We start from the raw sequence: 12,166 nt of genomic DNA on the forward strand, positions 1-12,166 counted from the left end.
TCCTTCTCACGATAAAATAAGATTAAAAAAACACTGACAAGTAGGAGAACTATTTGCACATCTGCTTGCCGCCATCTTGCGTGTTGCAGTCTGTCTCGGCCAGTCAAGAGATGCCTGTAGTCATTGCTGCCAGGACCTTTTCAGATTATTTGTCTCGCCTTGTCCAGATCCTTGAGGTCCCCGCCAGCCCTGTCTTGTCCCCAGACCCTGTTCGTAGTGATCCCGAGCCAGCCGCAGTGAGCGCTGATCCCGAGCCAGCCGCAGTGAGCGCTGATCCCGAGCCAGCCGCAGCGAGCGCTGATCCCGAGCCAGCCGCAGCGAGCGCTGATCCCGAGCCAGCCGCAGTGAGCGCTGATCCCGAGCCAGCTGCAGTGAGCGCTGATCCCGAGCCAGCCGCAGTGAGCGCTGATCCCGAGCCAGCCGCAGTGAGCGCTGATCCCGAGCCAGCCGCAGTGAGCGCTATTCCCGAGCCAGTTTCTGTCTACTCCAATGTTGTCGTGTGTCCAGAAGATGTTGTCGTTTGTCCAGAAGATGTTGTCAAGTGTCCAGCGACCACTCCCCACCCTACACCACCCAGACCTGCCCGGACCCCTCGTTGTCAGCCTTCGTCCCGTCCACCTAAGACTCCTGGAAGCCGTCTGGAAGCCGCTCCTTAAGGGAGGGGTTCTGTCATGATTCTGCCTTCATGTCCTGATTTTCCTCTTGTCTTGAGGCAGGATCATGACAGGCCCGTGTTTTGTGTACAAGCACATGACCATGTGCTTGTGTTGTCTCGTTTCCTTGCCCCGCCCCCCTTGTTACCCTAGTTTTGTCATTATTGATTTACCTGTGCCACCTGTTGTGTCATTAGTCTTCCTATTTATATTCCCTTGTGTTCACTGTCTTGTGCGGTTCATTGCTACTGTTGATGCAACTTTGTCACTCATTGTTACCCAGCAGAAGATACGTTGTGAGTCCTGTGAGTTTCTCTGTAGTTTGTGTTCTAGTGTGAAGAGTCTTTTGTTAAGTGTTAGTTCCTAGTCTTGTTAATTCAGTTTTGTCTTTACCCTAGTTGCGGTTTTCCCCCTCGTGGGCTTTGTTTTCCCCTTTTTGATTATAAATAAACCCTGTGTGTTGTGCATCCTGTCTGTGCTTGAGTTCATCCCCGCACCCCATCCTGACACATTCCCTACACTCGCTCAGCCTCAAGCCATCCTAGATGTATATGAATTTCTTCTATCAGACAAATATAATCAGAGTTATATTAAAAATGTCCTGGCTCTTGGGTGATATATTCAACGATCACAGATTAAGGTCCTTTCAAGACCTGAAAGACTGCTACAATCTTTTTGGTCATTCCTACTTTCTGTATTTAAGGTTGAGAAGGGCAATGTGTGCATATGGCGTACCGTGGAACCGTAATCTGGACTCTCATCCTCTGTTGGACTGTGTGAATTATTCTCAGGCACGAGGAGCAGTGTCATTCATTTATAACAGATCACTCAAGCAGTGCTGCGGCACACTCCCCATCACTACTATATGGGAAAAGGATCTGGCCCCTTTCAAACCCAACTGGGACTGGATTTGGGAAAGTATTCCAACGATTTCCAAAAATCTTGCTCACCAACGTATACATTATAAACTCATTCACAAGGCTTACGCTACTTCATATGTCCTGCACAAAATGAAGCGCTTCCATACCCCTTTTTGCTCACTCTGTAGTTCAAATACTATGGGGACTTATATGCAATATGTTTTATGAGTGTCAACATGTTGGTGATTTCTGGGATCAGGTTTTACAAGTTTTGACAGAGCTGTGTGACGTGGTTATCTTTAAACATCTCAGTCTTTGTTTGTTGAATGATAATGCTGAGCTCAATCTGAATGTTAACCAGCGAAGGATCCTTCACACTGCTCTAACTGCGGCCAAAAAGATCATTTTGAAATCTGGCATGAACCACATCCCCAGCGTTTAAAATGTGGCTTATAGAACTCAAAAATATTGCATTGTTGGAATACACAACAGCGAGAATTAATAAAGCCAAACCAAAAATCTCAAACCACGAATCTTAGATCTGTGCTTGTGCACAACTGACCCCCCCCCTTTATTTATTTGATTCATTTATTATTTATTTATTCATTATTGTTATTTATTTTATTTTATACATATGCAAACCCTGGTTTTGTATATAGTTAAGTTGTGTCACACATGTTGACCATGTTCTATTCTGCAATAAAAAAATAAAATAAAAATGTCCTGGCTCTTCCAAGCTTTATAACATGGGGTCGGACTCAAATGAGAATTAAAATAGACGACTGTAACATTACTAGTCATGTAACATGTGAAATGATTTAAGATACTCACTTCAGTGTGTTGAGTGTACAGTGTTTATCCTGCAGTAGAGCAGAGATATGATTCACTCCTGTGTCTCCTTGTTCATGTCCACTTAGATCCAGCTCTCTCAGGAGTAACTGGTTTTTACCCACAATTCCAGTCACATACTGACAGCCTTCATCTGCAGCAGGACCCAAAAACCTGCAGAAGAGAAGACGAAGCTGGAATCAATTCAATGTGCATTACATCACAAAACATTTAAAGATCATCAAACATTGTTTGAAAAAAGCTCTAGTTTAAGTTTAAACAGTTGAACATTTAAATAATAAAACCATTTTTCAGAAAGACAAAAGTCAAAAATAAATTATTTAAAATAAACTCGGGGGCAAAAGCTCAGTAGATCATGATTCTCAAAAATCTGAAGATCTTTCTGGCTTTTAAGCACGAGATGAGGAAAGTTAGCAAAGAGATAACTAGCTCGTGACAGCTAAGCATTCATAGTGATATATTTAGTTGATCTTTTGATGCCGGCTCTTCCTATTATTATGTAGCAGAATTCACCAAACACTGGACTAACACAAATGATGATAAAGAGTCGAGGCTGAATGTTTTTTTCCTCTGTGTGCTACACAGGCATTAGTAATCAAACATATAGAGCATCGTAACAGACCAAACTAATAGAGCACAGTGTGTCTACAGCAGACGCGAGCGGCTCGATTTGACCAAAGCAAACAGAACTCAGTGATGTTTTCTGCTGTGGATGTGACAAGACAAATCCATGACAGTAAACTGATGCTCGTTCTATCTCTGACGAACCCCAGCGCTCTGACACAAAGAACAATTTCAAAAATATTAATCAGCACAAATGTTTACAACATTGACAATAATCAGAAATGGTTCCTGAGCAGCAAATCATCATATCAGAAAGATTTCTGAAGGATCATGTGACACTGAAGACTGGAGTAATGATGCTGAAAAATCAGCTTTGATTTCAGGAATACAGAAGCCTATATGTTAAAACATTCAAATAGATCATTTCAATTGACAATATTTCACAATATTACAGTGTTTGCTGTATTTTTAATGAATAAATGTAGCCTTTTAAAATTACGTAGCAGCTTTAAAATTACTGGATGAGATGCGGAAGAAATAATCCAACTCACAACAGCGACTTAAGTACAAAAACCAGACGAGACCCCTTAAATATATCATCTGATCGATGTCTTGAGGTGTGGTAACCGTAGTATAAGAAAAATAATTGACTCCGGGCTGTTAAATTATTAGAAAAATAATGCACACCTGAGGTGTAACGGCCACAACGCGAATCACCACCTTGGGTGTGAATTAGTAGAAAAATAATGCAACGGCCCCGAGTCAATTATTCCTTATATAATATAATATAATATAATATAATATAATATAATATAATATAATATAATATAATATAATATAATATAATATAATATAATATAATATAATATAATATAATATAATATAATATTGTAATGATAAAACTTCCTAATCATCGGGAAGAAGGAGGCGGGAACCTGCGGACAATCAAATAACATTTTAATAATACAAAATAAACACAAAACAGCGCACCAGCCCCTCACGGACGACTGGTGCGCTCAAATAAAACCCAAAACACAACTAAAAGCCCAGGCCTGGTCCTCTCTCGTCCTTCACTGTCATCGCTCCAGTTTTAAATCCTCCCATCTCCTACGTGGGACTCGAGAGTGGCGGTGGATCGCAGGTGTCACTGATTTGCCCAATCACTGCCGGCCTCACTCGTGTTCCCACGTCCCTCGGCCCCGCCCCACTCGCCACAAATATAATATAATATAATATAATATAATATAATATAATATAATATAATATAATATAGTATAATATGATATAATATAATATAATATAATATAATATAATATAATATAATATAATATAATATAATATAATATAATATAATTCACATGCGTATCATTTATTTTTCATTATTTCATCACGTCTCACCTCAGTGTCTTGAGTTGACAGTTTGGATCCTGTAGTAAATCACTGAGCAGCTTCACTCCTGATTCTCCAGGATCATTTCCTGTGAGATCCAGCTCTATCAGGTGTGAAGGGTTTGATCTCAGAGCTGAAGACAGAGCTTTATAACCTTCTTCACTGATACTGCAGTCTGAAAGTCTGTTAAAACAAGATGTTATTCTTCCTTATAACACAGATTGTCACACAAGTACATGTTCTAGAATGAAGAAAAAAAAAAGATGCACTACGGGATTTTGACCTGAATGAACTCCTTTCACAGTAAAGCTGGGTAAAGTTATATATTGTTGAATGTAAACTACAACAAATGCAATTTTTTATTAGGTTTATATTTTCCACAATTATAACCTACAGTTGTGTGATCAAAATTACTCAACCGCTCAGAGACTGCAGTACTTTACAAATACAAGCTTTTCTGGAGATCCAGGATAAAATAAAAATTCATCTATAACAGTTCACTGGCATATTAAAAGTGATAGTCAATATATAATGTAATATTTTTTAATGATGATGAAGACACATAAACACCCAGCAGCAAGAATTTAAAAGTGTTCTTGTAACAATTAAAAAAACGTACATCAGTGTGTTGAGTGTACAGTGTTTATCCTGCAGTAGAGCAGAGATCTGATTCACTCCTGTGTCTCCTAGTTCACGTCCACTCAGATTCAGCTCTCTCAGGAGTAACGGGTTTTTACCCACAATTCCAGTCACATACTGACAGCCTTCATCTGCAGCAGGACCCAAAAACCTGCAGAAGAGAAGATGAAGTTGGAATCAATTCAATGTGCATTACATCACAAAACATTTAAAGATCATCAAACATTGTTTGTAATGAAAAGCTACAGTTTAAGTTTTGAACATTTAAATATACAATTTTTTCAGAAATTATTTTCGAAAGACAAAAGCAAAAGTAAATTCTTTAAAAGAAACTCAGGGGAAAAAGCCCATGATTCTCAAAAATCTGAAGATCTTTCTGGCTTTTAAGCAGGAGATGAGGAAAGTTAGCAAAGAGATAACTAGCTTGTGACAGCTAAGCATTCATAATGATATATATAAAGAGTCGAGGCTGAATGTTGTTGTCCTCTGTGTGCTACACAGGCATTAGTAATCAAACATATAGAGCATCGTAACAGACCAAACTAATAGAGCACAGTGTGTCTACAGCAGACGCGAGCGGCTCGATTTGACCAAAGCAAAGAGAACTCAGTGATGTTTTCTGCTGTGGATGTGACAAGACAAATCCATGACAGTAAACTGATGCTCGTTCTATCTCTGACGAACCCCAGCGCTCTGACACAAAGAACAATTTCAAAAATATTAATCAGCACAAATGTTTACAACATTGACAATAATCAGAAATGGTTCCTGAGCAGCAAATCATCATATCAGAATGATTTCTGAAGGATCATGTGACACTGAAGACTGGAGTAATGATGCTGAAAAATCAGCTTTGATTTCAGGAATACAGAAGCCTATATGTTAAAACATTCAAATAGATCATTTCAATTGACAATATTTCACAATATTACAGTGTTTGCTGTATTTTTAATGAATAAATGTAGCCTTTTAAAATTACATAGCAGCTTTAAAATTACTGGATGAGATGCGGAAGAAATAATCCAACTCACAACAGCGACTTAAGTACAAAAACCAGACGAGACCCCTTAAATATATCATCTGATCCATGTCTTGAGGTGTGGTAACCGTAGTATAAGAAAAATAATTGACTCCGGGCCGTTAAATTATTAGAAAAATAATGCACACCTGAGGTGTAACGGCCACAACGCAAATCACCACCTCGGGTGTGAATTAGTAGAAAAATAATGCAACGGCCCCGAGTCAATTATTCCATATATAATATAATATAATATAATATAATATAATATAATATAATATAATATAATATAATATAATATAATATATACATTTGTATAATTTATTTTTCATTATTTCATCAGGTCTCACCTCAGTGTGTTGAGTTGACAGTTTGGATCCTGTAGTAAATCACTGAGCAGCTTCACTCCTGATTCTCCAGGATCATTTCCTGTGAGATCCAGCTCTATCAGGTGTGAAGGGTTTGATCTCAGAGCTGAAGACAGAGCTTTATAACCTTCTTCAGTGATACTGCAGTCTGAAAGTCTATTAGAAAACATGTTATTCTTCATTATAACACAGATTGTCACACAAGTACATGTTCTAGAATGAAGAAAATAAAAAGATGCACTATGGGATTTTGACCTGAATGAACTCTTTTCACAGTAAAGCTGAGTAAAGTTCTATACTGGTGAATGTAAACTACAACAAATGATATGTTTTATTAAGTTTTAATTTTCCACAATTATATCCTACAGTTGTGCGATCAAAATTACTAAACCGCTCATAGTGCAGTACTGCAGTACTTTACAAATACAAGCTTTTCTGGAGATCCAGGATAAAATAAAAATGCATCTACAACAGTTCACTGGCATATTAAAAGTGATAGTCAATATATAATGTAATATTTTTTTAATGATGATGAAGACACATAAACACCCAACAGCAAGAATTTAAAAGTGTCATTGTAACAATGAAAAAAACGTACATCAGTGTGTTGAGTGTACAGTGTTTATCCTGCAGTAGAGCAGAGATCTGATTCACTCCTGTGTCTCCTAGTTCACGTCCACTCAGATTCAGCTCTCTCAGGAGTAACGGATTTTTACCCACAATTCCAGTCACATACTGACAGCCTTCATCTGCAGCAGGACCCAAAAACCTGCAGAAGAGAAGATGAAGCTGGAATCAATTCACTGTGCAAGATTAAAATAAAATATTTCAAATAAATTCAGGGGCAGAAGCTCACTAGATCATGATTCTCAAAAACCTGAAGATCTTTCTGGTTTTTAAACAGGGGATGAGGAAAGTTAGCAAAGAGATAACTAGCTTGTGACAGCTAAGCATTCATAGTGATATATTTAGTTGATCTTTTGATGCCGGCGCTTCCTATTATTATGAAGCAGAATTCACCAAAAACTGGATTGCTGATCCACTAACAGGAACATGATCTGGGTTCAGACCATCTCTGGATAGTTTTATTTAACTGATGTCTGTGTTGATGCTACAGTAATTCTGCTCATTATGAGAGGAACTGCAGGTTCAGACAGGTGTGTGTGTGTGTGTGTGTGTGTGTGTGTGTCTGTGTGTCTGTGTGTGTGTGTGTGTGTGTGTGTGTGTCAAGTCAAGTCACCTTTATTTATATAGCGCTTTAAACAAAATACATTGCGTCAAAGCAACTGAACAACATTCATTAGGAAAACAGTGTGTCAATAATGCAAAATGATAGTTAAAGGCAGTTCATCATTGAAAATTTATCACTGATCATCTCTGATCATTGTGTGTATGTTATCACTGATCCTCTCCTGACACACATCATATCTTTGTGGCCTGTGATAGATCTGCTGTAGTAGATCTACAGCACTGATCTATATATGACTGTATCACTCATCACATTCTAAACTGCCAAAATGCAGTGAAGCCACCGAAGTGTTCGATCCACCATCTTACTATTCCCTACCAGCAGAGAGCACCATTGAGTCACATGCAAACCACTGACCCAAAATCACCCGATTTGAAGCAAATCAGTCAAACAGGATAATTTTTTATGTTGGGTGTATGTAAATTCATTTTTACTTCATGTTATCTGCAATGTTTATGGTCTTTTTGGGCAGGATAAGGATATATTTAATACATTTAGGTGTGTTTGTCTGCTGCACACTGACGACACAGGCAACTGATCCAACACAAAATATAGCCTATTTTTTTATGTACGTAATTATTCAGAAATTATTAAATAAGAACCTATTAGTATCAGAAACTGATTTCAATATACAATAAATAATACAATAGCTTCTGTTAAAATCGCTCTATACTGAAATGAAATGCTTAATTTACCATCTTGAAATAAAGCTTCATATCCGTGCTGTCTGTATTCATTTATTTCTCTGAATAAATTATGATGTGTATATTTTTTAATGTCCTGATTGCGCAACATCTATTTCAGACTCTGCAAGATCACGCATATGTTTACTAGCATTAGCTACTGTTTCCATGTAAAATGTTGCATGCTAAATTGATAATAATTTAACCACCATTTAAATCATTACCTGCTTCAAAATGAATGCTGTTAACAAAATCATTGTTGAAACATTTGCAGTTAGCAGCTACTGTACGAATAAAAACACTACAACAGAATTATATAAACAATGAATAACTGTTCAAGGTGAATAAAGGTATACGTGTATATGAAGCCTAAATCTTTCTTCAGATTTCAGAATGAGCACTTTGTCATTTGTTATACGTTGAGGTCGTGTCCGTCTGATGTTTATCATGTTCATGATGTTTGCTACTATAATGAATGTAGCTTTTTAATAAGTAGGGGAAATTCCCTTGAGTATTTGCATTGTAAGAATGTACAGGGAGACTTCAGATTTAAAAACGCTCACTTGTTATGTGATGTTTTCTCGCTGAAATCATATAATTTTCTATTAATTCAATAGAATGTTTACACACACACTAGTGATTACTAATATGGCGCTGTGGTGGCTTCACATTCATGATGTCATGATCAATCCAGTTCTGTATTCTAGATCAGTGATCTACAGTGTTGTGAATCTGAGCTTGATGGAAATTAATGTACAGTGAATTCAGTAAAATTTAAACAAGCAGGATAATAAATCACACTGAATATGTTTTTCATGAGAAATGTCCACAATAACACAATCATAAATGTTAATTGAGGCACCAAACTACTGAACACCAGCACATCTAGTGACACAAAACGTCTGATTAAGCTATAACTTTTAACACAACTAAACTGTGCTGACATTTATCATCAAAACTACAGCAGCTGCAGCATCTGATCTTTCATGTTTGATCATTCTGAACATTTTTGATGCAACAAATTGTATACCTTACTAAATTACTCAAATAATATAATTCACATGCGTATCATTTATTTTTCATTATTTCATCTTGTCTCACCTCAGAGTGTTGAGCTGACAGTTTGGATCCTGTAGTAAATCACTGAGCAGCTTTACTCCTGATTCTCCAGGATCATTTCCTGTGAGATCCAGCTCTATCAGGTGTGAAGCCTTTGATCTCAGAGTTGAAGACAGAGCTTTATAACCTTCTTCACTGATACTGCAGTCTGAAAGTCTATTAGATAAGATGTTAGTCTTCATTATAACACAAGTACAGTACATAAGAAAAGTACAAGAAAATAAAAAAGATGCACTAAAGATGCCTGAATGGACTCTTTTCACAGTAAAGCTGGGTAAAGTTCTATACTGGTGAACGCAAACTATCAGTAAAACAAATGCAATTTTTAATTTTTGCAGTTTTAATTTTCCACAATTATAACCTAGAGTTGCAATCAAAATTACTCAACCCCTCAGAGATTGCAGCAAAAATGGCAAAGTCAACAGAGATCTCGCAAAAGCTATAGAGAATAAATAAATGTATTACTTTAGAATGTCTAAGGCTATATGAAGATTTCCAAGACATTTCAAGTTCCTTGAGACACAGCTCTCAGCCTTATTCCTTAGCTTAAAGGGTTAGTTCACCCAGATAACAAAATTATGTAATTAATAACTTACCCTGATGTAGTTTCAAACCCGTAAGACCTCCGTTTATCTTTGGAACACAGTTTAAAATATTTTAGATTTAGTCTGAGAGCTCTCAGTCCCTCCATTGAAGCTGTGTGTATGGTCTACTGTCCATGTCCAGAAAGGTAAGAAAAACATCATCAAAGTAGTCCATGTGACATCAGAGGGTCAGTAAAAAAAATTTGAAGCATCGAAAATACATTTTGGTCCAAAAATAGCAAAAACGACGACTTTATTCAGCATTGTCTTCTCTTCTGTGTCTGTTGTGTGAGAGAGTTCAAAACAAAGCAGTCTGGATATCCGGTTCGCGAACGAATCATTCAGTTCACCAAATCAAACTGAATCATTTTAAACGGTTCACATGTCTAATATGCATTAATCCACACATGACTTAAACTGCTAACTTTTTTAATGTGGCTGACACTCCCTCTGAGTTCAAACAAACCAATATCCCGGAGTAATTCATTTACTCAAACAGTACACTGACTGAACTGCTGTGAAGAGAGAACTGAAGATGAACACCGAGCCGAGCCAGATAACGACAGTTCGATTCAATAAACCGGTTGAAGAAAACGGTTCACCGGTTCTTTTGCGCTCGACGTAATGGCATCATTTGCGATGATTGCCCTTGATACAAGCCTTCAGTTTACCCGCGCTCATAACACTAGCACAGAATCAGTTCAGAATCAATCACCAAAAGAATCAGTTCGGTTCAGACGCTCTGTGTGTCGGTCTGCTTCACACTGAATCACACATTCGCAGTATCATCAGCTCCTCGATTCTTCTTATCTGGCTCAGCAAGGTGTTCAAAAGCACAATATCATAAAATGTTTAATCAGAGCAACTGAGGAAAAACCTTCAATGTACAGCCAAAGACTTGCAAGATGACCCGATGAAAGGAGGAAAACCATTTCAATGCAGTGTGTAAGAAGAACACTAGACAAGTATGGCCTTCATGTTGAGACATCTTCATGAATACCACTCTTGATCAAGAAGAACAAAAGGCCAACTTGAACTTGCTAAAATTCATTTGTGTGGACCTCTGGAGCTCTGGAAGAATATTTTATGGAGTGATGTGACCAAACTGGAACTTTTTGGACCCATGGATCAGCGGTATGTCTGCTGCAAAAAAATGCAAAGCTCATAAGCAGAAGAACACAATCTTGCCTGGAAGATTTGTGCCACCTGTGCCACTGGCTCCCAGCCAGTTTGTCAGCACACCATCGTCAAACTTGGAGGTGGATCAGTCCTGTTATGGGGTTGCTTTACTGTAGCGGGAAGTGGAAATCATGGACATCATGGATTCTTTGAAGTATCAGGCCATTTTGACAAGAATTGTGATGCCTTTGGTGCAAAGACTGAAGCTGATGATCAATGGACTTTCCAGCAGGACAGTCATCCCAAAGTACACATCCAAATCTACTTCTGCTTGGTTCAGGGATCAGTCATAGAATGTTCTTGAGTGGCCTGTTCAGTCTCCAGAATTGATTCTCATTGAAAATATCTGGTTGAATTTGAAGAAAGCTGTGGCAATGTGAAAACCAAAGATTATCAGTGATCTGGAAGCTTTTTCAGGCGAGGAATGGGCCAAGACTGTAGTAGAGAGGTGACAGAAACTTCGAAACACTTACAGGCAGCAAGATTCTGCACAAAATTTGAACAAATGTTTAGATACAATTAGAATTTCATCATGATTCATCAATGTTACATTCTCAGGATCACTCAAAAGCGTATTAACAAACTTTCTCTAATACTTTACTGATGCCTTTGTTGAATTGTTTTCATAAAATTATGTTCTCCGCAGCAAAATGTCTTGCAGGGTTGAATAATTTTTATTGCAACAGTATTATAACCTTCTTCAGTGATACCGCAGTCTGAAAGTCTACAGAAAGATTAAATAAATATATAAAAACATTTATTACACCATTAGTATATTAACGTTTCCCATCACCTTAAAAAAATCAATCTGTTAATATTTTATAAATGTATCTATACCATCACACCAATTTCACATTACTGACCCATTCCTTGTGACACAGCACCAGTTTACAGACCAGCTGGAGCTTTACACTGATTCATGTTTAGATTAACCAAATTCAGACCTGAGCATCTGTAGTGTCTGTGAATTTCTCAGCAGACTGGAGATTTCTGTCACTCCAGAGTCTCCTAT

General features: G+C 37.7%; 1 pseudogene; it reads right to left on the reverse strand.

Annotated features, from left to right (window-relative positions):
• The window catches only part of LOC132159290 (zinc finger protein 271-like), a 147,312-nt pseudogene that overhangs the window by 78,858 nt on the left and 56,288 nt on the right, over positions 1-12,166 (reverse strand).

Source organism: Carassius carassius, chromosome 16 (assembly GCF_963082965.1).
Source record: "Carassius carassius chromosome 16, fCarCar2.1, whole genome shotgun sequence".
Classification (NCBI taxonomy): Eukaryota; Metazoa; Chordata; class Actinopteri; order Cypriniformes; family Cyprinidae; genus Carassius; species Carassius carassius.